The sequence below is a fragment of the Odocoileus virginianus genome, chromosome 13 (assembly GCF_023699985.2).
Source record: "Odocoileus virginianus isolate 20LAN1187 ecotype Illinois chromosome 13, Ovbor_1.2, whole genome shotgun sequence".
NCBI classification, from domain to species: Eukaryota; Metazoa; Chordata; class Mammalia; order Artiodactyla; family Cervidae; genus Odocoileus; species Odocoileus virginianus.
In genome coordinates this window covers 21,957,991-21,984,097 of record NC_069686.1, presented here as the reverse complement: position 1 = coordinate 21,984,097, position 26,107 = coordinate 21,957,991, and the positions used below count along the sequence as shown (strand labels likewise).

Sequence of the window (26,107 nt, the reverse complement as noted above, 5' to 3'; positions counted from 1 at the left end):
AAGGACTTTACTTTCTCTCACTTCAAAAAACTGTAAATACTAAACCAAAACACGTTTTTTTAAAATTCCAGAATTAAGTGTAGGAATGAAACAATAAAAATCACCTGAAGAATCTTTATGACTATAACTTGCATGTGACTTATATATTCAAGATTCCTAGAATAGTCCCCGTGGGGGTTTTAAGACAGAATTTTAAAATTGGAAACAGCCAAAGAGAAATTCTAATTTAAAACTTGTTTGCTGGCAGAGGTGCCGTGGCTCTTCAGAAGTGAAACTCCTAGGTGTGCTCCAGAGCAACCCACGGGGCGGCAAAGCCCCTGAGGAAGTTTGTCAGGACCTGGCCCTGCCTGCCTCTTAGAACTATGCAAAACTTTGTCTGTGGGTCCTTCTCCGCAGATGGTAGACCAACCTCCTGGGCATTAATGTCCAAAATAAAATGCATGTACCTAATGCAATCCAGATATCACTTCTTTGGAGTTCCAGCAGGTGCAGCTCTCTGTTGCTCATTAGTTTTGGAAAGTTGAGAATACTTTGCTGACGTTCAGTGTTTATTTAACATGATTATCATTGACTCCTCTCTTCCCAGTATCCCTCATCCCGTCAAATCAACCATCAGTCCCCACTGAATCTGTCTTTATTACACACAGCAAATTCATCCACTCCATACCCACCTCCTCAGGCATCAGCCGCCCACGTCAGACACCATCATCTCTCAGCTGCACTAAGACAGTCGCCTCCCAGCCGCCTGATGTCTCCATGATGGCAGCAGTCTTCTAACTGCAGATGAGATGGTAGGGGTCCTGCTGAATGGAGCCCTCTGTGTTTCCCACAGCTTTTAGAATCGTATGCAGATGCCTCGCACTGCCTACGAGACCCCATGTGATGTAGCCCTGTCTCCCTCAGACTCTTCTTCTTGTCTCTTTCCCATCTTCTACTTGGTTCTGTGCTTCAGCCAAGCTTTCCTTATTCTCTTCCTGAGCATCCCCCGCTTATGCCCACCTTTACAGCCCTAGCACTATATTGCTTCTGCTTGGAATGCTCTTCCATCCAAGTGTCCCTTAACTAACTACTTGTCAGTCACATCTCCATTTACATGTCATCTCCTCAGAGATGCCAGCTATCCAGTCCAAACAGAACCCTAATCACACTCTGTCGCATCCCTGTTTTATTTTCATGGTAGCATTTGATACCTTGATATTTTATTTATCTGTTTGGATTACCATTTATACTCCCAGCACTGACTTCAATATCTGACAGTAGCAGATGTTCAGTAAATGTTGTAATGAGAAAATGATTAGGGTTATCGTTACCATCTTTTTAAATTCCATATACATGCGTTAGTATATTGTATTGGTGTTTCTTTCTGGCTTACTTCACTCTGTATAATGGGGATGAGTGAGTGAATGAATGAATGGCAGTATAGGTAGAAAAGGGTGATACTGATAAGTATTCTTAGTTACTGAAGGATTTTGTTGATTTAAGGACTAAAATAAATTTTTTTTTTTTTTTTCCTAAGCCTAATCCTGCTGACAGTTGGTAGCTGGTTTAGGCTTAGAAAGTGGTAAGAGATTTCCAAGTGGTAAGAATTTTCATGACAACCAGTTTTAGATAAGTAGTCTAAACATTATTAATAAAAATCATAATTTTTTAAAATATTCAACATTTCCTCATAAATGTAATGTAAAGCTTATTAGTTGCATCCATACAAACATTTTTGCAGTGTTCACTTTATGTTTTTTTTGCTTTTGTCTCTTACTTCTTTTAAGCCTTTCATAAACATTCCTTTCTGAACATTTATGGCTTTCAGTAGTGGGTCAATTTCCAACTTTTAATCAAATTTTAGTAATGGGTCAGTGGGAAAACAGAAACAGACCAAAGAAATAGAACCCCAAACCTGGATTCACCTCCTTGGGTTGATCTGTTTGTATTTTAAACCTCCAAATATGCTGCAGAATGAAATGATATCTAACAGATGGTTTCAAAGCACAAGCCAACACATGTGATTAAGAAGTGAGATGAAGAAATGAGAATAAAAATAATGTGGAATCCAGTGAGTCCACTTGTCTGCAAATAGCACCTCACATTCAGAATCGCACAATAACCAGCCCTATCATAGACTGCAGGCAACCAACAGCCTTGGAAGCACATTCCCTTAGAAACCTAAACTTTAGCTTGAATAATACTTTCTTAGTTTACATTTTGTGTTTTCTTTCTGCTTTTTTGTAAAAAAAAAAGAAAAAACGGAAAAAGACTATTTTTAAGAGCAGTTTTAGGTTCACAGCAAAATGGAGAGGAGTGTACAGAGATTTCGCACATGTTCTCCACGCCCATACATGCACAGTGTGTTCCATCATCAGCATCTCCCATCAGTGACACATTTGTTACAACTGATGAGCCTAGATTGATACCTCATTATCAAGTATGTAGTTTAAACTATGCTTCACTCCTGTTGTACCTTCTATGGGTTTAAACAAGTGTATAAATGCTTGCGACCATATGATACTATGACAGTATCATACAGACCTAGTTTCACTGCCATAAAAACTCTCTGCTCTGCTACTAATCCCACTTCTGGCAACCACTGATTTTATTTTCTCCATAGTTTTGCCTTTTCTAGAATATCATATAGTATGATATTAGTATCCATATAATGCTCTTCTGTGACTTTTCACTGCTTGATTGCTAATCTGTTTTTTAATGCTAAATAGTATTTCATTGTCTTGATGTACCATAGTTTATTGATCCATTCACCAACTGACAGATGTCTTGGTTGCTTCCAAGTTTGGGCAGTTATGAATAAAGCTGCTGTAAACTTCTTTGTGCAAGTTTTTCATGCACAAATTTTTCAACTACTTTTGGATAAGTAACAAGGAGTGTGATTGCTGAACCATATGGTAAGAACTTGTTTAGAAATTGCCAAGGTGTCTTCCAAGGTCTCTGTACCAAAGAGTCTTCCAAAGTCTCTGGAAATTTTACATTTCCATCAGCAGTTAGTGAGAGTTACCATTATTCCCCATCTTCACCAGCATTAGGTGTTGTTGGTGTTCTGGATTTTGGCCATTCTAATACGTGTTAGTGAATCCTGACTGTTGTTTTAACTTTTATTTCCCAGATGACATATGATGCAGAGCATCTTTTCATATGCTTAGTTTCTATCCGTATTTCTTCTTTGGAGAGGTGTCTGTTAAGGTCTTTGGCCTATTTTTTTTAAGTCAGGATGTTTATTCTTATTTTAGAGTTTTAGGATTTCTTTATGTATTTTGGATAATAGACCTTTATCTGATAGACTTTGTCAAATATTTTCTCACTGTCTGTGACTTGTTTTCTCAGTCTCCTAGCAGTATCTTTTTGCAGAGCAGAAGGTTTTGATTTTTGTGAAGCCCAGCTTATCAATTATTTCTTTCATGGATCATGCCTCTGGTGTTATATCTAAAAAGTCATCAGTATACACAAGGTCATTTACATTTTCTCCTTAAAATATATTAGGAGTTACCTTCTAGGAGTTTTATAATTTCATGTATTACATTTAGGTCTGTGATCCATTTTGAATTAATTTTTGTGAAGGGTATAATGTCTGTGTCTAGATTTGTATTTTTGCATGTGGATGTCCAGTTGTTCAATCAACATTTGTTGAAAAAAAACTATCTTAGCATCATTGTATTTCTTTTGCTCCTTTGTCAAAGATCTGTATGGGGGTCTATTTCTGGGCTCTCCTGTTCCATGTATCTATTTGTCTATTCTTTTGCTGACATCACACTGTCTTAATTGTTGCAGCTTTGTCGTAAGTCTTGAAATCAGGTAATGTCAGCCTTCTGACTTAGTTTTTCCCTTGAATATTGTGTTAGCTATTCTGGGTCTTTTGCATCTTGTGTAAGTTAAGAACCAGTTTGTTAATACCTACAGAATAATATTCTGCAATTTTGTCTTCCACTGTCAGCCTCTGACAAACACTGATTTAATTTCTCTCTGTGTTATTTTACCTTTTCCAGAATATTATAGAAATTTAGTCAGATTGTCTTTAGCCTTTTGTGTCATCTGGCCTCTCTTTCAAATTCCACTTGTTCATTGTTGGTATATAGGAATGAAATTACTTTTTATGTAATTATTTCCTGTCCTACAAACTTGCTATAATCATTATTAGTTCTGGGAGTTTTTTGTCAGTTCTTTTAAATTATCTGTGTAGTTGATCATGTCATCGGACAAAAAAGACGTTTGCATTTCTTCTATTCAAATATATACACCTTTTATTTCCTTTACTTATCTTATTGCATTAGCTAGAACTTCTAATACAGTGTTGAAGAGGACAGGTAAAAGGGGGCACCCTGTCTTGTACCTGATCTTAGTGAGAAAACTTCAAGTTTCTTACCATTAAATATAATGTTTATACGTAGGATTTTTGTGGGTATTATTTATAAGTTAAGGAAATTCCTCTCTAATCCTCGTTTCCTGAGAGATTTAATCATGAATGGAACATTCATTTTATCAAATGGTTTTTTCTGTATCTGTTGATATGATGATGTGATTTTTCTGTTTTAGGCTGTTGATAATTATATTAACTGATTTTCAAGTGTTGAAGCACGTGATCATTGTGTATTACTTTTAACCTGAATGTGGCTGTGTACAAGCTCACTGCTGCTGCTGCTGCTAAGTTGCTTCAGTCATGTCTGATTCTGTGCGAGCTCATTGAGGGCAGACCACCAGGCACCCCCATCCCTGGGATTCTCCAGGCAAGAATATTGGAGTGGGTTGCCATTTTCTTCTCCAATGCATGAAAGGGAAAAGTGAAAGTGAAGTCACTCAGTTGTGTCCGACTCTTCCCGACCCCATGGACTGCAGCCTACCAGGCTCCTCTGTCCATGGGATTTTCCAATCAAGAGTACTGGAGTGGGGTGCCATTGCCTACAAACTCACTAACCACTCAAAATAAATCTCTAACAAATTAGATTACTCTGTGCTTACTTGGGAAAACTTGGACTTGCATCAAGGTCCCTTCTCTTTTGTTGTTCTTCCAGATCCTGTTGTGGTTTCTGTTGCAAATGAGTTTCTTTGAGCCATGAAGATTGCATGGTTGAAGGTAAGGTTGTCTCCATTTTAAATTCTAGAAGAAAGTATTAATTCCTGGTGGGGGTGACCCATCTCTAGTAACAAAGATTTAAGAAAGTAGTAGATTCAGAGTTAAATTTGTTTAAATAACAAATTGATAATTTATCTGCTGTCAATAGAAAAAAATACCACATCAAAGGGTGAAATGAGTGACCATTTAGAATAAAGAATGCCCATGTGAAAATATTAGATAAAGTTAGTCATTGGAGAAGGAAGCTGCATGATTTTTGCACATTGCACATGGCAATTGTTATCCTTTCTGAGCAGAATATAAAAACAAATATATACATTCCCAAATTTTAGTTATAATACTTATTATTAACAACATCCAGAATTTACTTACAAATTCTTGTACTCATCCCCAAAATCTAGACCAAATTAATGCACAGCTTATTAACTTATTATAAGCAAACTGAAAACTGTAACTCTAGAACATGTACAAATTCCAAAAATAAGATGTAAATAAGATATTGTGAAAGTTTTCTTGAAAAGAGGACTAATTGAACTGGGAATTTAAAATGAATCCCAATTCATTTTATAATTAATTATTGTTATAAAATGACATAAAAATTGTATAGTGTGTGGAAAATACATCAGAAAACACAATTTCATCATCCTAACAAACCTGTTATCTGTGTTATATGTCTTTCAAGCATGTTTTCACATGTATACATATATAGATTTTCGCTGTCAAAGCATCCCTACTCAGAGGAAGTCTGAAATTATACCAGGCTCCATAACTTTGATTTAACTTGAATTTACTCATTTTCTGTGTTTTTTGGTTAAAGGGTACGGTGGTCTCCATTTCAAAATCTAGAAAAAAGTATCACTTCCTGTTGGGAGTGACCCATCTGTGTGTGTGTGTGTGTGTGTCCCACATCCTGTGTGTGTGTATATGTTGGGATTTTGTATATGTATATGTTTGGGATTTTTTTTAATGGAATTATGGTTGATTTCCAATGTTGTGTTAATTTATACTGTATAGCAAATCAATTCAAATATATATATATATACACACACACACACACACACACTTTTAAATTCTTGTTCATGATGGCTTATCACAGGATATTGAATATAGTTCTTTGTGCTATATAGTAGGACCTATTGTTTATCCATTCTGTATATAGTAGTTTGCATCTGCTAACCCCAGCCTCCCACTCCATCCCTTCCCTAATCCTTTCCTTCTTGGCAACTAGAAGTCTGTTCTCTGTGTCTGTGAATCTGTTTCTGTTTCATAGGTAGGTTCATTTTTAGATTGCCCATATAAGTGATATCATATGGCATTTGTCTCTCTCTTTATGACTTACTTCACTTAGTATGATAATCTCTAGTTGCACAGTTTTGAGGTATTTTTTAAATAACATATGTTTTGCTACTTTAGCTATTTTATCAAGTAATGTTTGATATACAGGCAGATTCAGTAAATTTCTTCTTGGTGTGCTGTCAAAGTAATATTAAACACTACGTGATTACAAGTATGCTTTTTACACTCAAGTTCATATCATAGAATTTAACATAAACTTACTGAATCTAAAAGAATAAGATTCATTTCTGGGATCACCATTTGTTAGAATCCTATTCCCTACCTCTTATCTGTAAAGGAACACTGTGCAAATCCGCTCTGTTTAAGAGACCTGGTTCTTACCAGAACAACGAGTGATAAAGGTGATGAGCAAGTGTGAGCTGTCCACCTGTTGAGTTCCCGTAGTGAGTGGGAAGTAGCCACAGCGCCTGACCACAGTGAGTTGTGCTTCCTGTCTCACTTGGCCAGATGAATTGTACCGTCAACACAACTGCGTTACTGAAACTCGTGAATGAAAACCGACAGTATTTCTCCAAGCCTAAACTTCTAGCACCTATTTTCCTTTTCCATTCTGACATTGTGGTTAAAATGTGATTTTTTAAATGAGTTTTTTTTTATTATGAGTGCAACTCTGAAGATTTATCAGGATAGACCATTTTGATAAAAATGGTACTTGTTTTATCTCAACATTTGCTATTTAGGAATTAGCTTTTTGGTGGTAAAATCACTTTCTGTTTGTTTATTTTTGTGGTTTTATATGGGCTACTTATTAATTTACTCATTTGTTTTTTGCTGGTAGAGGGTATATTATGGAGATAACAAGCTAAAACATCTGGATAAACAACGCAATTATCTGAATGTTTCACCTACATCATGCCTGACATCTGGATTCTGGAAATTATTCTCAATTTCTATTTGGATGACTCTAAGGGATACTAAACTCAATCACTCTTAGATACCACTTGCATTAAAACAACTCAGGTCATTCAACTTGCAGGGTATCCACGAAGTGAATCCCAGCTGGGCAGTTCAACAACAATCGAAAGGCTGTTATACACAGTGGCATAGTCACTAAGAAAGAATTCCAAGAACAGTACACAGAATTCCTGGGAATTCTTGGCTCTCACCGCATTCACTTGCTCACTTACTGTCTCACTTACCCAATAAGTACATGCAGTGCTGTTACAGACAGACTTTGGTTTTGGAAATGGAGTGGTGTTATTTAAATTTCCTTCTAGAGAAAATTTCTCTGCTGCCCATTTACCCTCCATATTACCATTCTTAAACTTTTGGTTTGGCTATTTTTGACCCAGTGTATTGTATGGAGCTTTCTGACTGGCAGTCCCTGCCTTTTATGTACCGGGAACACATTATTCTAAAAGTTACCCTAGAGAGGAGTGAAGAATACACCATCCACTTGGAGGATATGTTGAGGAGCCATCCTGTGAGATTAACTTTCTGTTTGTGCTTTGTTATTGTCGGGGCTTCTCAGGTGGCTCAGTGGTGAAGAATCTGCCTGCTAATGCAGGAGACACAAGAGACTCTGGTTTGATCCCCGGGTGGGGAAGATCCACTGAAGCAGGAAATGGCAACCCACTCCAGTATTCCTGCCTAGAAAATTCTGTGCACAAAGAAGCCTTGTGGGCTGCAGTCCAAGCCTGGTGGGCTGTAGTCCATCGGGTTGCAGAGTCGGACACGACTGAGCAACTGCGCGTACATTGTTATTGTTGAGCATTCTCTCTCTCTCTCCGCCCTCCCTCGCCCTCCCTCTTTCTCCCTCTCTAAGTCTCATTTCAATCACAAAGTGCTCTGCAGGTGTGATTCATCACTGAAAATACACTCTTGTTACAGACAATTTAGTTTATGTGCTAGAGCAAATGCACAGTTACAGACAATTTATTTCATGCAACCAGGAAGTTTTGGTATAGGATCATAGCTCCTACTTGGACGAGCTAAGGACAACAGGAAAGGATTCAGCAGGTTTATGTACAGTTAAAGCAAAAGAAAGGGAAACAGTTTGTGAGCAGCTGAAGCATTGCAGAAAAGGGAGAGTTTGTGTCTCTCACTGTCTGTACTGCCTTTGATCATTCTCCATTGTAGAAATTATTTTTGTGGACAGACAAAGGCAGAAGCAGAAAATGACAGTATAAATTAGAATTCATCCCTTGTCAGAAAACGACAGGTGTTTCTTAAGAGAAGTATAACAATGTGTGTTTTCTGCATGAACAACAACTTATGGGACCTAGAATCCAGGAAGCAGCTGAGAATTGGTAGGACAAGAATCAGAAGTCAAAATGGGGAAGGGAGGAGAAAATTGGGGAAAGCCTTGCAGAGTGCCAGGGCCCACGCCAAGGTTTCAAGACTTGAAAGATCCTACTCAGGACAGAAGAAGTACATTCTCAGAGATCTACTGGTTACTGACACATCTCAGAGCTGACAGCTTCCAGGGAGACACACACACACACAACCACACACACACACACCCTTCCCTGGCCCTGTAGACAGATGAAATTCAGTCCTATAGTAAAATAGAGGTTCTTTGTGACCCCAGGGACTGTACAGTCCATGGAATTCTCCAGGCCAGAATACTGGAGTGGGTAGCTATTCCCTTCTCCAGGCAATCTTCCCAACCCAGGGATCGAACCCAGGTCTCTCACATTGCAGGCAAATTCTTTACCATCTGGGCCACCAGGGAAGCCCGAGAATAGTGGAGTGGGTGGCCTATCCCTTCTCCAGTGCATCTTCCTGACCCAGGAATCCAGCCGGGGTCTCCTGCATCGCAGGTGCATTCTTTACTAGCTAAGCTACCAGGGTAGCTCAGGGCAGGCCAGGGTGGGGTTGTCATATGAGTTAGATTATTTTCAACCTCTCATCTCTTTGGGGTAAGCGTATATGCCTCCTTTCTTTTGATAATGGTTAATTCTTTTTTGATATTTTGATTGTCTTCTTCACAGATATTGCCCTTGGATATAGAATTCTGAGTGAGTGAAAGTCACTCAGTCGTGTCTGACTCTTTGCGACCCCATGAACTGTATAGTCCATGGAATTCCCCAGGCCAGAATACTGGAGTGGGTGGCCTTTCCCTTCTCCAGGGGATCGTCCCAACCCATTGATCAAACCCAGGTCTCCCTCATTGCAGGCAGATTCTTTACCAGCTGAACCACAAGGGATGCCCAAGAATACTGGAGTGGGTAGCCTAGCCCTTCTCCAGTGGATCTTCCCAACCCAGGAATTGAACCAGGGTCTCCTGCAAATTCAGGCGGATTCTTTACCAACTGAGCTGTCAGAGAGGCCCAGTATTCTCTCTCTGTTGCTTTTATTGAAAATAAGAAATCTGTTTTGTGTAAAAGAGATAAAGAAGTTTACTAATTACTCTTCTCAGATGTTAATTATAGTACCAGTACCTATTTACTTGGAATCTTTGCATAATAATCACAGGCTTTGATGTAGGCTACAGTATTGATGTACTGTAATGTAAATATAAATTCCATTTGTATTAGAGAATTCCCTGCACAGCTACTCTGAAGTTAATGAATCTGTGCAATACATCACAGGCTGAGTATTCCTTCCTCTTTTTGATGTGATGTGAGTGGATTATGTTATATAAACATTTGACCCTTTTTCTCAAACAAAGTCAAGAGGCTGAGATTATTCCAAGAGAAAGACTTGTGTCTTTAACTTGTCATTGATCACAGTTTACAATTCTCCAGATGTACTGAGTAAGTAGAGAATATCAGATATTTGAAATTTTTCATTTAATTAGCTTTTAATTAACTTTCTATGTCCTTTAATGAGAATCCCAGTTCTTTGTATTCATACAGAGTTCATGACCCCTACATTTCATTAATGCCACTGAAACAGTAATTTTAAATAATAATTGGTTACTTAAAATATAGTAGCATGGTAGACAAGCTATAAGTCTGTGGCTTTGAATTAGCATGGTCTTTGATAAAGTTTTTATCCCACTGCTTTGGAAACAAGAACATTTAAGAAAGAGTTGTTTAAAATTATATAAAACCCAGAAGTAGCGAAAACGAGTTCTTAAATCATGTGACACAAATATTAGTGAACCACATAAGTAAAAATTGAACTGGCCCAAGAATTACCCCTTTCCTTCACCTCCATCTCTAATCCACTCCCCCAAGATGGCCTAGCACAGTGTGGGGAAGAACAGACTCAATGAGTTAGTGAGTCAAAAAAATTTTACTAAAAAAATCTCAATTCTTTAAAGGTAAAAATTCTACTCTTGCCTGAAATACTGTAGCTTTCTATAATATTGTTGAGGTCTTCTATAAAATGTCACTGAATTGATGTCGCCATTCACCATTTTGTGATGATTGATCTAAGATTGTGATGAATCTTGCCTTTGAACCTTATAGTAAAAATAGTTTAAAGGGTAAACAAAAAGAATTATAAGGCAGCAGGTAACGTTTTACTACCAGAGAACAAAATATACTTAAGAAACCTACTTATGTTAGAACTGATGATTATTGATGTATTCACCTTATTTGGTAGTAGTGTTAACTAGAAAACTAAATGACTTGTTCAAAATTGCAAAGCAAGTGTTTTGCTTTCATTTAGTAAGTCCAGTTATATATATATATATATATATATATATATATATATGTAATTCCATTGTGGGTTATTCCATTTGGAATATGAAGTATATCCCAAAGCATTAAAATTTCATCTTTTACTATTTTATTTGAAAGTATTTCCATTCTAAATTTATTTTTGTACATTTAGTTTGGAATTTATCTCAGTTAGCCAAATTTATACTGAGATTTTCCATCCTCGTAAATCTTTTTGCTCCAAAGAGAAAGCTTAACAGTATTGTTTATTGTTTCCTGTAAACTGCAGACCAGTGAAATATTGAGAGAGAATGTTTATATTTGATACATTTAAGTGATAAAGCTTCAATCAGTTACCTAAAGATAATATTTTAAAATGTAATATTTCTCACTAATATCAACAGATTTTCCTTGCATTTATCCTAAGCTTTTCATCTAATCCAATCATGCCTGGCGCAGGGCACTTCTCTTTTTGTTCTTGTTGTTCAGTTGCTCAGTCATGTCCAACTCTTTGCAACCCCATGGACTGCAACATGCCAGCCTCCCCTCTCCTCCACTATCTCCAGGAATTTGCTTAAACTCATGTCCATTGAGTCGGTGATGCCATTAACCAGCTCATCCTCTGCCACCCCCTTCTCCTTTTGCCTTCTCTTTTCCATCATCAGGATCTTTTCCAGTGAGTCAGCTTTTCACATCAGATGGACAAAGTACTGAAGCGTCAACTTCAATATCAGTCCTTTTAATGAATATTCAGGGTTGATTTCCTTTAGGATTGACTAGTTTGATCTCCTTGCAGTCCAAGGGATGCTCGAGAGGCTTCTCCAACACCACAGTTCGAAAACATCTATTCTTTGTTGCTCAGCCTTCTTTATGGTCCAACTCTCACATCCATACAGGACTACTGGAAAAACCTTAGCCTTGACTAAGCCTTGACTTAGCCTTGACTTAGCCTTCATCAGCAAAGTGTATCTCTGCTTTGTAATATGCTGTCTAGGTTGGTCACAGCTTTTCTTCCAAGGAGCAAGCATCTTTTAATTTCATGGCTGCAGTCACCATCCACAGTGATTTTGGAATCCAAGAAAATAAAATCTGTCACTGCTTCCACTTTTTCCCCTTGTATTTGCCAGGAAGTGATGGGACTAGATGCCTTGATCTTAGTTTTCTGATGCTGAGTTTCAAGCCAGTCTTTTCATTCTCCTCTTTCACCCTTATCAAAAGGCTCTTTAGTTCCTTTTCTCTTTCTGCCATTAGAATGGTATCACCTGCATATCTGAAGTTGTTGATATTTCTCCTGGCAATCTTGATTCCAGCTTGTGCTTCATCCAGCCTGGCATTTCACATGATGTACTCTGCATAGAAGTTAAATAAGCAGGGTGATAATTTACAGCCTTGTCGTATTTCTTTCCCAATTTTGAACCAGTCAGTTGTTCCATGTCTGGTTCTAACTAGTTTCTTGACCACATACAGATTTCTCAGGAGATAGGTAAGATTGTCTGTTACTCCCATCTCTTAAGGAATTTCCCACAGTTTGCTTTGATCCACACAGTCAAAGACTTTAGCATAGGGCATTTTCATCACTGGGTTATTCTAGAGGCAGAAATGTAAGTGAACAGTGCGGTCCTCACTAGTGTTATCTCTCAAGGCTTACTCCCAAGCCCAAAGCCAGTCCAGGGTGGGGAGAGTCCAAGCTCTGAAGTCCAAACTCATGTGCCAGCTGGGTCACCCTACATCAAACCAAGTAAACATCTAAATCCCCATATCTCCGAGACAACATCTCATAGAAACTTAGAAACCAAGAATCTTTGCTCACTTTTACTCTGTTATTAAAAGACTGATTACTTATTCAGAAACACTTGAATTCTGATGCCTCTGAGACAGTATCTGTCAGACATTTTTACCTCTTTACCCTCTTAAAAATTATCGAGGCCTTCCAAAGGGCTTTTTATTGTCTGAGTTATATTTATTAATTTTTCCATATTAGATATTAAAATTGAAAGATGTATAACATTTTTGTTTAGTTTTAGGAAAAATAATGTCATTATATATTAAAAATAAATAAATTCCCTTTAAAAGAAAATAATTACATTTTCCAAAACAAGTTAATGAGGTGATGGCATAGTTTTATATTTAGCAAATCTCAATACTGTTTGGCCCAATAGAAAACAACTGGATTCTCATATCTGCTCTTGCAGTCAATTTATTGTGATCAATAATTTTGTTTGAAGTTTTAGAAGAAAATCAAGCCCCATAGAAGTAAGTAGTTGGAAAGGAAAGGATCTTATTGACCTCCTAAAATTATATCAGAGACATGCAAGGATCCAGGGACCTCACTTAGAGAATCTCTGCTCCAGAAAATACAAGGTCTTATTTCATCCAGTGGTTGGAGAGCCTAACAACTGAAGAGCCCCAGTTTCATTATTCAGAAATTACAATGAGACTCTTTGTTCCAAGAATCAAAAAAGTCCATAAGCCAAACACTGCTTTGTGAGAGGTGTTCTTGTAATTCAAACATTGTGTCCCCCAGCAGAGTCATTTTAGCCCACAGCCATCTCCTATATTCTGATACACTGCCCTTCAGACATTTTAGAGTTCATAAACCCTACATTCTGACCTCTAGATGCCTTGAAACTTGAAGGACAATAGTCAGTTCAAACCTCATATGTAAAGCCTTGGTATTTCTACCAATTCCCGGTATAAAAGATCTGAGAAGACGTGTCCCAGTCCTGAGAGACCATAGTACTTTGCAACCAAACACATCATGGGTATGGTTCTTCCATTCCCTTGCCGATGAAAAATACCTTAATTTTTTGTGGTTCTGAAAGTGCTTGGTTGACTCCTGATTCTATATATATATTTTTTCAGCTGTTGTCTTTTTCCTCAGGGATATATTTTGCATCTCTGGAGTTTCTGAATGAATCATTTTAAACCAAATTACTTCTTCATAATGTAACTTCTTATCTCCCTTAAGATGTTATAGTTCAATTCCTTTATCTTTGAGATGACACAAAGAAGGACCAAATGACTTTCCCTAGGGTACACAGACAGAAGACCAGAATGTATATCTATCCCTTTGTCAACTCTTAGCAATAGTGTGGCTAGACTTTCTAGTGGACTGAACTAAATATGGCCCCATAATGGGAGCCATGCTCTTGACCTCCCAGAGTTGAAGCAGTCTATAATTGCCCCACCAGTAACCCTAAATGCCAACACTGTATTAGTGTTAAGGGAGGTGGGGATCGTCCTGATAGAACCATAAATTGTTCAGGATCTCTAAGAATGAAGGGCAACCCTAAGTCAAACCAATTAAGGTCAGAGTAGATCTCTCCAAGGAAGAACCAGTTCTGAACAGTTCTGTCCAGTCAATATGCTATTGCTGACTTATATTTAGGAATATTGAATGGATAAAAATTTCTTCTGATATTAGGGATCAAATATGCCTTAATAGATCTTGATTCTTTAAGGCAGAGAGATGTTGGCTTCTCCATGAAATAGGTTTGAGTAATTCTTAGTTGCCTCCTTCTCAGGGAGGAAAAAAATGACTTCCCTTGGAGCTATCCATGGTGCTCATCTCAAGACATCATTTTTTCAGCCTGCTTTGCCCGCTTAGGTCTACTACTTCCAAATAGCTCTAGAATTTCAAGCTCCTTTGTGAGTCTTGTGCTGCTTGAAGCAGCACCTATGTTTTTCATACCCAGAGGCCTTATGCTGCAAGTTAATATCATCATCCCTGCTCCCTACCTGTTTCTCTCTTTCTTTGGGGCAGCTTTATCTTTTCGTGAATCTTCACCCCTGCTGTTGCTCCTGGCTTGGTCTCCACTAGTCCAGGCACATTGCCCTGCCTGAGACAAAGCAGCAGCCAAGGCTCCTCTTAAGAGGAAACAGTAAGCATGATTTAATGATGACAGGAGAAACCACCTTGCCCCAGAGCCTTTTTCCCTTGTAGACTTGCAGTTTGACAAAGCTCACATTTGGTGATGTAGCAGCAAAGAACAACAGTGACTGGATTTGTAAATCCAGGCACTGGGTTAGATACTTTAGATATTTTATCTAATTAACATTCACAACATCCCCTGGAGATAAATATCACTATCCCCCAATTTATGGTCAAAAGAACCAAGGCTCCAAGAGGTTAATAACATGTCTAACTTAGAACTAGTATGTGGCAGAGGCAGTTTTATCTTTCAATTTATCTGACTCCGCACCCAGTGCATTCTGCGAGGCTGAATGCAGTCTACAAGAATTTCAGGTATCTTTAAATTCATTGCTATTTACATGTAATCAACATTTGACATTTGGTCTTTAATATGTCTTTGATTTAGGTACTCCATCATTTTTTTTCATTTATTTTTATTAGTTGGAGGCTAATTACTTTACAATATTGTAGTGGTTTTTGTCATACATTGACATGAATCAGCCATGGATTTACATGTATTCCGCATCCCAATCCCCCCTCCCACCTCCCTCTCCACCCAATTCCTCTGGGTCTTCCCAGTGCACCAGCCCCAAGCACTTGTCTCATGCATCCAGCCTGGGCTGGTGAACTGCTTCACCCTAGATAATATACATGTTTTGATGCTGTTCTCTCGAAACATCCCACCCTCGCCTTCTCCCACAGAGTCCAAAATTCTGTTCTGTACATCTGATACTCCATCATTTCTGTGTCACATGTTCATTCACCCTTAACTGAGGTTAAAAAAGATGTATATTCTTTGCAAACCAACTGATTGAGTGCAGCTATAAACCTGTGTCATCATAAACATCTAACCCCTCTCTCTATACCATGTAACAGACAATTAAATCACAGTGATTTGCTCTAGGCCAGAAGCTCACTGACCATCACAAGGCATCTATACTTTTTTTGAGCTTAAGCGATATCATTAACAACACAAAGCCTCAAAGCCAGTGTGAAGGGAAGTTTTATAAGTGATGGAGTTAAGCTTTGTCCTTTGGGAGGTGGAAGTGATTATCTTCATCAGGTTTTCACACTTTTCCAGTTCATTCTCTAGTTTCACTTAATCTTCAGCCTCTCATAATTTCAAAGTCCCAGGGCTCAGAGAACTAATAGTGGGCTGATAAGCACTTGGTTGACCAGCCAACTAGTCTTTTACCTGTGATGTGATGCTATTGGTGAGGAGTTTACCTCATCCTTCATTTAAAATACTCAACAGATGGCTTTTGGTAGATATATAGACTCCTCTTTTATGTCATTTCTTAGGACTTTTTCTTTTTTTGTACTGTTTTTCTTAAAGTATTACATATTTACTATCAACATAAAATGTGAAAGAGAACATTCATCCAAATTTTATTCCAAGTTGAGGACTTCATTTTAACTGTGCGTAACAGCAGTCAAAGGTTGTCTTCACCATTCCCACAAGGCGCAAAGGTCCTCCTTACTTTTAAAGTACCCAGGCATGTCCCAAGGTCACTGCACAGTGGTGGGACAAGGACTTTTGGTATCTACTAGGCATGACTCCCACTCCTATGGTCAAGTACCCACCCAGAGACCTTTAAGCCTGCTCTCCAGACCTGCTCCAAAGTGTTCCTGAGATCTAAGTGCCTCTCTGTAAGTAGAGTGTGCCTTCATTCCTTTAATTCCTTCCCATCAAAGCCCTATTTCCTTATCATTAGTGATTCTTGGGACTATCTGGAAATATTTTAAAATTTCTTAAATCCAAAGTTGACACCACTAACTACCTAAAAAAAGAAAATGTTTCACTTCTGATGGCAGTGAGTGAACTCTTTCCTTCAGAACACACCCTTTAATCCCTATAAAGCAAGAGAATTGCCTATGTTCTTTCCTGGAGAGTATTATATTTCCCACCCTGAATAGGTCTAATTATCAATTAAAAGTTAAGGGCTCCTTTCATATCAGCAAAGGGTTAAATGTTTATACCCCAGTCTATACATATGAAAGAATGTGATTAAATATCACCTAAATTCTCAGTTTCCAAGAACACCATGTTATATGGTGTTACAGAATGAATGTTTACATCTCCTCAAAATTGAAGCTCTAATCACATCCCTCCCTCAGTGTGATGATGTTGGGAAGTGGGGTCTTTGGGAGTTAATTAGTTTTAGATGGTGTCTTGAGGGTGGGGCCCTCCTAATGGGATTAGTGTCTCTATAAGAAGAGGAAGCAGTCAGATCTCTCTGTCTCGTCCCCTTGTGAGGACACAGGAAGAAAACTGCAGGTCAGGAGGAGAGCCCTCGCCGGAAGCCAGCCATCCTGCACTCTGATTTTGAACTTCAAGTCTCCAGAGCTCTGAGAAAAAAAAAAAAGTGTGCTTTTTAAGTTTCCTATTCTATAGTACTCTGTTAGGGCAACCCAAGCAAACCAAGACATATTATCTTCTGTATGCATTTCTTTGTTTACTCATTCGTTCATTCTACTTTTAAACTAAAATCACATTGATGCTACATGGTATTTTTAACCTTTTCTATTTCATAATTCCTGATGATGCCATACCATACTATTACATGTCCCTGTCTTTTGTATTAGTTAACTGGGGCTGGCTACTGAAACAGATTACCACAAACTTGATAACTTAAAACAATAGAAATTTATTGCACCACAGTTCTGGAGGCCAGAAGTCAAAATCAAGGCTTTTGACAGGACTGAACTGTCCCCTGAGATTCTAGGCAGAAACTGGTCCTTGCCTTCTCTAGCCTGTGTTGGATGCAGCTGTTCATTGGATTTTTGCTATGTCACTTGAAAAACTCTACCCTCATCTTCATAGTGCCTTCTCCACTGTATGTGTGTGTCTATCTCAAAATTCCCTCTGCCCCTTCTGAATAAGCATAGTTGTGAAAATTTTAGGGCCCCCTAAAATAAACTAAACACCTAGTATCAAGATCCTTCATTTAATCACATTTTTTGCCATCTAAGGTAATAATAAGGTAACTGTTTTGCCACATGAGGTATTATTCCCAGGTTCTGAGGATTAGAAATAAAATTCACATTTGGGGGGGAGTGGCATCTTTTTTTCAGCTTACCACAATCCATCTTCTTGCTCCCAAAGATTCACATCCATCCTACATCCTATCCCAATATCCTCCCAAGTCTCAACTCATAGCATCAGTGTAAGCATAAAACTTACATCTAAGGATTATTGGCTCAGAAGTCCTAAGTCTCATTGTGTAAATCACCTAAACCACGTAGGTGTGAGGATGGGTATGTTTCATTGTGGGGCAAACTTCTTTTCTATCTGTGGACCTATTAAACTAAAGTTATTTACTTCCAAATTGCAGTGGTGGGACAGGCATAGAATAACCCTTAGAGACATTTCCATTCCATAAGGGAAAAAATGAAAGAACGTGGTGTCCATCATTCATAGTCATACATTTTTGCTGGCCACCAATAGTTCTGCATTTTTTCCCAGTGACATGACACTTCTCATAAGATGGGATCTTTATCTTGACGTTTCCCCACTCTTAGGGTTGATATTAAATTTTGGAGGCAAATCAAAAGACCCCAAAAGCCATAAAGGTTTTCTTTTCACTCTATTTAGTTTTGGCTTTTTCTTACTTGTATTATAAATAAATGAAAGTTAAACAGCTTCTCTTGAAAGTCAGTCCGAAGCTTTTGATAAGCTAGTGCTTGAGTGAGAGTCCTCCATGTTGTATGAATCAGCCAGACTGGCTTCTCCTGGCTTTGAAAATTCTGTAATGTATTCCTAAGATTTGGCTATTTCTAGTGCCTTTAATTGCATCGTCTGATATGCAGCAGACACAATCTTCTGTGCACACAGTATTTTGCATGTCAAAGTAGTATCAAAGTGTATTTTTAGACAATTAAAATGACAACTAAAATTACAATTAGATGTGCAAACTTGTTAAAAATGAAACATATATGGTGGTACCATTACAAATAGCTCAACTGAGGTAGCACACAGATAACAGAAACTCCTCTTTTTACATATAGCCAAGGCTTCCCTGGTGGCTCAGTGGTAAAGAATCCGCCTGCCAAGGGGACATGGGTTCGATCCCTGGGTTGGGAGGATCCTCTGGAAAAAGGAATGGCAACCCACTCCAGTATTCTTGCCTAGGAAATCCCATAAACAGAGGAGCCTGGAAGGCTACAGTCCACGAGGTCACAGTGTTGGGCACAACTTAGCAGCTGACTACGCACGCACACACATTTGCATGCCCAGGCAAAATAAGTGACAACTTACTCATCTACTTAGTAACTGTTGAATTGTCTCAAGATTGATTGTGAGATACTTCCCAATTTCAGTAATGTCAAACAGCAAACTATGTGTATCTTAGACTTTAGGATATGGTATTTCCATATAATTAAATATCTTTTATAGTATCATTTTTAATGACTACATATTATTTTGCTGTCTGGATGCATACAACTCGTCTCTTATTAAGTAGTTTGTTTTCAATCTTTCTATTATTGAAGTTTTCAGTAATTATCCTGGCACTGAAATGGAGCTCAGATATTTAACATTTATTCCAGAAAATATCTTAATGGGAATTAAGTATTCTGGATTAGTATGCTAACAAAACTACCATTTTTATCTCAATTCCTTATTTGTTTTCTTCATTACTTTAATTTTAACTTACCAGTGTATTCTTTGCTTGGAGAAATTGACTAGGTAGTTCATCAGTTACTCATACCTTATCCTTATACTTGCTGTTCAGTCACTTAGTTGTGTCCGACTCTTCAACTCCTTGGGCTGCTGCATGCCAGGCTTCCCTGTCCTTCACTATCTCCTGGAGTTTGTTCAAACTCATCCATTGAGTCAATGATGCCATCCAACCACCTCATCCTGTGTCACCCCCTTCTCCTCCTGCCTTCAATCTTTCCCAGCATCAGGGTCTTTTCCAATGAGTCAGCTCTTCGCATCAGGTGGCCAAAGTATTGGAGCTTCAGCTTTAACATCAGTCCTTCCAAAGAGTATTCAGGGTTGATTTCCTTTAGGATAGACTAGTTTGATCTCCTTGTAGTGCAATGGACTCTCAAGAATCTTCTCCAACAACACAGTCAGAAAAAATCAATTCTTCAGTGCTCAGCCTTCTTTATGGTCCAACTCTCACATCCATACATGACTACAGGAAAAAACATGGCTTTGACTATAGGGACCTTTGTTGGCAAAGTAATGTCTCTGCTTTTTAATATGCTATCTAGGTTGGTCATAGCTTTTCTTCCAAGGAGCAAGCCTCTTTTAAATTCATGGCTGCATGCACTAGAAAGACCTAAGGGTAGAGTCTTGGACTTGGTGGCTATGAGAAAAGAGAGATTAAAGGGAAAGGCCTGGACCATGAGAGAGGGTCACTGAAGTCCAGTCCTGCCTGCTTAGAGAACCACCTAAGAATCAATAGAGAATATACCTGTTGAATGGGCAGGTGGTGACACATGTGAGAAGCATGATGGAGGATGTTGTCTTAATATACACCAGGGGTTCAGCTGATCAAGACACGTAATTTTACACCCTGACCACTATTCTTTCTCTGCTGTAAGATGACAAGTGCAAATAGTGGACACAAGGATGATGCCAGAGAGGGAAGAGCTCTGGAAAGTAGAAGGAGTGTGTGGGCCCCTGAATCACTGGCTCAGCGTTTGTATTCATTAGTAGAAGAGGAGGGTGACAGCCTGGAATTGTGTATAGAGGCGCACCTCACCAGGGGCAGCCATGGAAACTTCCGCTGAGAGTAACAATCATTTGATCCATATGTTTTTCCCTCTCCCTATTATCTCAAGCTTCTCTTTAAAGTTTTTTTTTTGTTGTTGTTGTTTTAATTGAAATAGTTGATATACAATGTTGTATTAAATTCTGCTATACAGAAAAGTGATTCAGTTACATATATATTTTCTTTTTCATTTTCTTTTCCATTATGGCTTATCGCAGGATAGTGAATATAGTTTTCCCTATGCTATATAGTAGGAGCTTGTTGTTTATCCATTCTATATATAGTAGTTTGCATCTGCTAATCCCAAACTCCCAATCTTTCCCTCCCTTACTCCCACCCCTTGGCAACCATAAGTCCAGGTTTATTTTTTCAACATGTTGCTTTACCAAATACTACGATTCATTTTGATCAGTCACCATATCCCTCCATCGTTTCCAGTGTATTGTCAATGGTCTCTTCGTCTGGTCTGCTTCCTGTATACTTAGATTCAGATCAGACTCCAGCTGATCCAAAAGAGTCACGTACAGAGGTGAAGCAGGCAAAACCCCTTTGAGGAAAAAAGCATGAGAAGAGCTGAGGGGCATCCACTGACTTGACGAAGCTGTGGGTGGTAGCCAAGTGCCCCCACTGAGGTCTCTAATTAGAACGATTCCTTCTTCAAAGACAGACTCCTGTGTATGTATGGTGTGCATGAGGCATTCTGGCTCTTGTATCTGACCTGCAGTACCCAGAAGGATGCTAGACCCGCATGGTCCAGGCTCCAAAAGGAAGAATGAAGTCCATTGTCTCTTGATAAAAGCCTAAAATAGAACTGCCCTTTTCAGTGCTGCCTGACATTGGAAAAGCTCAACTCCATCTTCTGTTTTACTGTAACTGCTGGGCTCTGTGTCCACAATGTTGCTCTCTCGGTTTCTCTATTTCAGAGTCCTTTCTTCATGTATAGTGAGATACATCTTTTTCGGGGTTGAATCACATTTCATTTTTTTGTTTGTTTTAAGCTAAATTTAGCGCAGTGTGTCTCAGTTCTTAATGGTGTTGGCAACAATTCCCAAATTAAAAAGCTCTTCAGATTTCACTAGCAACGGGTTGTTTTCTCCCTTTTTTCAAACATTCTCATGGTGTTAACATAATAACTAATATTTGTACAGTGCTTTGCAGTTTATGAAATACTTTAAAACCCATTATTGTCTGACGGGGAATATTATTCCGAACTCTTTTACCAAGGCAGGGAGTGAGGCTTAAAGATATAACTGGTTTGTTGAAGGGTACACAACCACTCAGAGCTGAGATTGAAGCAGGTCTTCTGGCTCCAAATGTCATGTCCTTCATATCACATAGCACTGCCTCCGTAGCGTCTGTCCATGGGTTTCCACATGAGAAAACTTAAGTGTTATTATTTAACATGTAAGAGAATACAAAGTTCCATATAGTCAAAGCTATGGGTTTTTCCAGTAATCATATATGAACGTGAGAGTTGGACCGTAAAGAAGGCTGAGCGCTGAAGAATTGATGCTTTTGAACTATGGTGTTGGAGAAGACTCTTGAGAGTCCCTTGCACTGAAAGGAGATCAAACCAGTCCATCCTGAAGGAAATCAGTCCTGAATATTCATTAAAAAGACTGATGCTGAAGCTGAAGCTCCAGTACTTTGGGCACCTGATATTAAGAGCAGACTCATTGGAAAAGACCCTGATGCTGAGAAGGACTGAAGGCAGGAGGAGAAGGGGATGACAGAGGTTAGTTGTCATCAGATGGTTAGTTGACTTCACCAACTCAATGGACATGAATTTGAGCAAGCTCTGAGAGACAGTAAAGGACAGGGAAGCCTTTCATGCTGCAGTCCATAGAGTCTCAAAGAGTCGGATACAACTGAGGGACTGAACAACAGCAAGAGAATAAATTTCAGCATCTAGAAAGATGTGCCAAATGTTATTTGGGTCAAAAATGGGTCATTTTGCTCTTGTTCACATGAAAATCATACACACAGAAGCAGTAGCTGATGCTTTTAAAGAAAGCTCACATTTACAGAGTAGTTACCGTACACCATACTTACCATACACTCAGAACTTTCCAAATACTCTTTCAATTAATAATCACACAAACCCATGAAAGGAAGCACTAGGGCCTTAGCTCAGGCTTCTCTAACAGAATCCTACAGACCAAGGAGATAGTTTAAGCATTTTATCCCCACAATTCTGAAGGAATTCCAAGATCACAGATGTGTCAGAATGATTGACTTCTTGGTGCGAACCCTCTTCCTGGTTCAGAGAGAGCTGCCTTCTCCCTGTATTCTCACATGGCAGAAAGAGGTCCCTTCCTCTTCTTATGAGGACACTAGTCCCATCATTGGGGCTTCACCTTAATGACCCTATTACCTAGCCACCTCCCAAACCTTACATCTCAAAAATACTGTTACATTTAAGGGTTAGAGCTTCAGCATATGAATTTGGAAGAAGAATGCAAACAGACCATAGCAACCAGGGTTATCCTCATTTTGTAGACAAGCAAATGAGTTGTAAGAGATTGTGTAAGTCACTCAAGCTAGTAAGTAGTAGGCTGGCAACTTGAACCCAGGAGAAAATGGCTCCTGTGAGCAGAGTCTTCACTAAACCATAAGGATTAAGATGTCCGGTTCTGTAAGCAAGCTTAGGTTAGAGTTTTAGCTGCACTCGCAACTAGCTGTATTAAATTGGGTGAATATTTAATCTCTCTGAAAGCTGTTTTTTTTTTTTTTATCTGTGAAATGACTAAATAAGTTAACAAAAATTGACACCTAATTAGGAGTCAATAAGTAGGAGCTAGTATTGTTCTACTGATGCTACACACAGCTTCATTTGTTTATTTCTGAACTACATACTGAACACCTGCCGTGTGTGTCAGACTTTCTTTGCACACTCATTATTTACCAGTTCCACCTCCTCGGTACCCCCAAGATCAGCACATCCAAGGTTAACCAGGCACTTCCCCTTCTTTCTTGCCTTTGAAGGACCCTCTCACCATATGGAGGCAGGATTACTCACTTTTAGCTTCCTGTCATCGCTGCTGTTGAGAATGAATTGGTAACTCCATCATCTTTTGTTTTGCAACATTGTATCTCTGCCTAATGCCTCCTCCTTAAAATCATTGGAATTCCTATGACTATTTTCCAGGGCTGATTGAGGACACCCTCTGTGAGGAAAAGCAGTGTGTTTCACTGCAGACATCCCCCATTTACGAAACATGGCTTAAAACCAAAAGCTTCCATCTTGAGGCCCCTCTCTTTCTGTTTTGCTTTCTTTTCTGCTTTGCTTTCTTTTCTGCTTATAGAAAATCATGGGCTGATTAATGCCTCAGAGTCAGAAAGGTGGTTGTTGGTTGGTTCTCTACCCTTAAGTGGATTTGTTCCCAGGCCCCTTAGCCCTAACTGTCAATTGTCTTTCCCCAATATTTTTGTTTTCTCCATTCCTCAGCCCTTAAAATTTATGCAGCAAACTTTCATTTTCCTTTTGACCTGCAAGGATTTGGGAAAACACTTGTTCAGTCTCGCTGTGCTCAGCAGGAAGGGCAGTGTTTTTATACATAGAATCACAGCTTACATAAGGCTCTTCTTATAAGGCCAAGAACAAAAACTCTTAAGTTCAACGTCAAACCTGATACCATTATGATAAGACAAATGCAAAATGCCTTTAATTGGAACAGATGTTTTATGATCTGAATATTTATGTAAATTCAGACCACACAGCCCATGTAGCCAAAAGTAGAATACAGTGAGGCATAAAATTGTAAATTGCTCATGTGGATGAGGTTTATTGATATTATAAAATGTCATGGTAAAACTTTTTGTCAAATCTCCTCATTTTGCCACACCATATTAAAAAAAATAATAAAACAGAGTTGTGAATAATACTGATGTAATTGACATGGACTCTCTGGATTCACAGCGCTCACTCGAGACACTTAGTGTTCAGCCTTCAGCAAGTGGCTTGAATTAAGACCTGGAGAGCCTTCCCACAGCAGTGAAGCTGACACGCAGGAAGGTCTGCCATTGGCAAGGATTTAGCTTCACCTGGAAATGAGCTGCCGGCGTGGAAACTTCCTTTAAAAATCCCTAATGTTTTTGTGTAGAACTAAAACGTGGTCGGTTTGGTGGGAAACCCATAATTGAATGAAGTAAGGAGAAATAGATGGAAAAGGGGGAAGGCAAATGAATCCGTTGATTCGTCATTTACTTTGCATGAGCAAAACCTAATATTCTTTAATAGAAGGTGTTGCTCTTACTTGGGCTTCCCTGGTGGCTCAGCTGGCAAAGAATCTGCCTACAGTGTGGGAGACCTGGGTTCAGTCCCTGGACTGGGAAGATCCCCTGATGGAGGCCGTGACAACCCACTCCAGTATTCTTGCCAGGAGAATCCCATGGATTGGTGAGCTACAGTCCATGGGGTCGCGAAGCGTCTGACACGACTGAGCAGCTAGGCCCAGCAAGGCATGTTGCTGTTATTCATGTAGCTTTGGAGCTCAGGTAACATAGTGATCTCTCTGTCATCATTGACAATGATTAATTACTGGTCCTACATTGAAGATAATTAGATGAAAGGAAAAAGAGGAAGAAAAGAATATTCTTTGAGAGATTCATGAAAACTCTTCTGACCTTTTTTGAATATTTAGGTTAGGTATAATATTCAGTTCAGTCGGTCAGTTGTGTCCGATTCTTGGCGACCCCATGGACCGCAGCACTCCAGGCTTCCCTGTCCGTTACCAACTCCTGGAGCTTATTCAAACTCACGTCCATCAAGTCGGTGATGCCATTCAACCATCTCATCCTCTGTCGCCCCCTTCTCCTCCTCCCCTCAGCCATTCCCAGCATGAGGGTCTTTTCAAATGAGTCAGTTCTTCACATCAGGTGGCCAAAGTATTGGAGTTCAGCTTCAACATCAGTCTTTCCAATGCACATTCAGGACTGATTTCCTGGTTGGATATAAGCTGGTTGAGTACATTATAAGCTGGTTGGGTATATGCTTTTTAAATATAGATTTTTAATCCTCATAACACTCTGAGAGATAGACACTGTTTTTCTTTTATTTTTTAGTAGACTTTATTTTTTAGACAGTTTTAGATCCATGGCAAAATTGACCAGAAAGTGCAGAGATTTCCCACATATCCCCTGCCCCCTGCACATGCACAGCCTCTCCTATCAGCATCCCCCACCAGAGGGGTACCTTTGTTACAGCTGATGAACTTACAGTGATACAGAATTATCACCCCAAATCCATGGTTTACCTTAATAGGTAAACCTTAATAGGTTCACTCTTGACGTGCATTCTATGGGTTTGGACAAATGTATAAAGATATGCACCTATTATTATTAGAAACTATTTATTCCCATTTTATACCAGAAGAGAGTAATTTAAACAGGAGTCACACAGTTGGTAAATGATTGGAAAGGGTCTGCAGAATCTAGCCATGAGGAGGCGTATCTGTGACGCCGATGAAGGCAGCTTTAAGAGAGTTGTTGG

At 39.0% G+C, this 26,107-nt stretch overlaps 1 protein-coding gene across 3 annotated transcripts in view; it reads left to right on the top strand.

The window, feature by feature from the left end:
* Nucleotides 1–5,012: 5,012 nt before the first annotated feature.
* Nucleotides 5,013–26,107, top strand: part of B3GALT1 (beta-1,3-galactosyltransferase 1) — a 153,795-nt gene continuing 132,700 nt past the window's right edge. For 2 of the 3 annotated variants that reach the window (XM_020874696.2, XM_020874699.2), the window contains exon 1: nucleotides 5,013–5,074. The gene's annotated coding sequence lies outside the window, so the exon portion shown is untranslated. Of the gene's footprint in view, nucleotides 5,075–6,777; nucleotides 6,847–26,107 lie in introns of those variants that run through there. The other variant, XM_070476101.1, reaches the window with a different exon arrangement.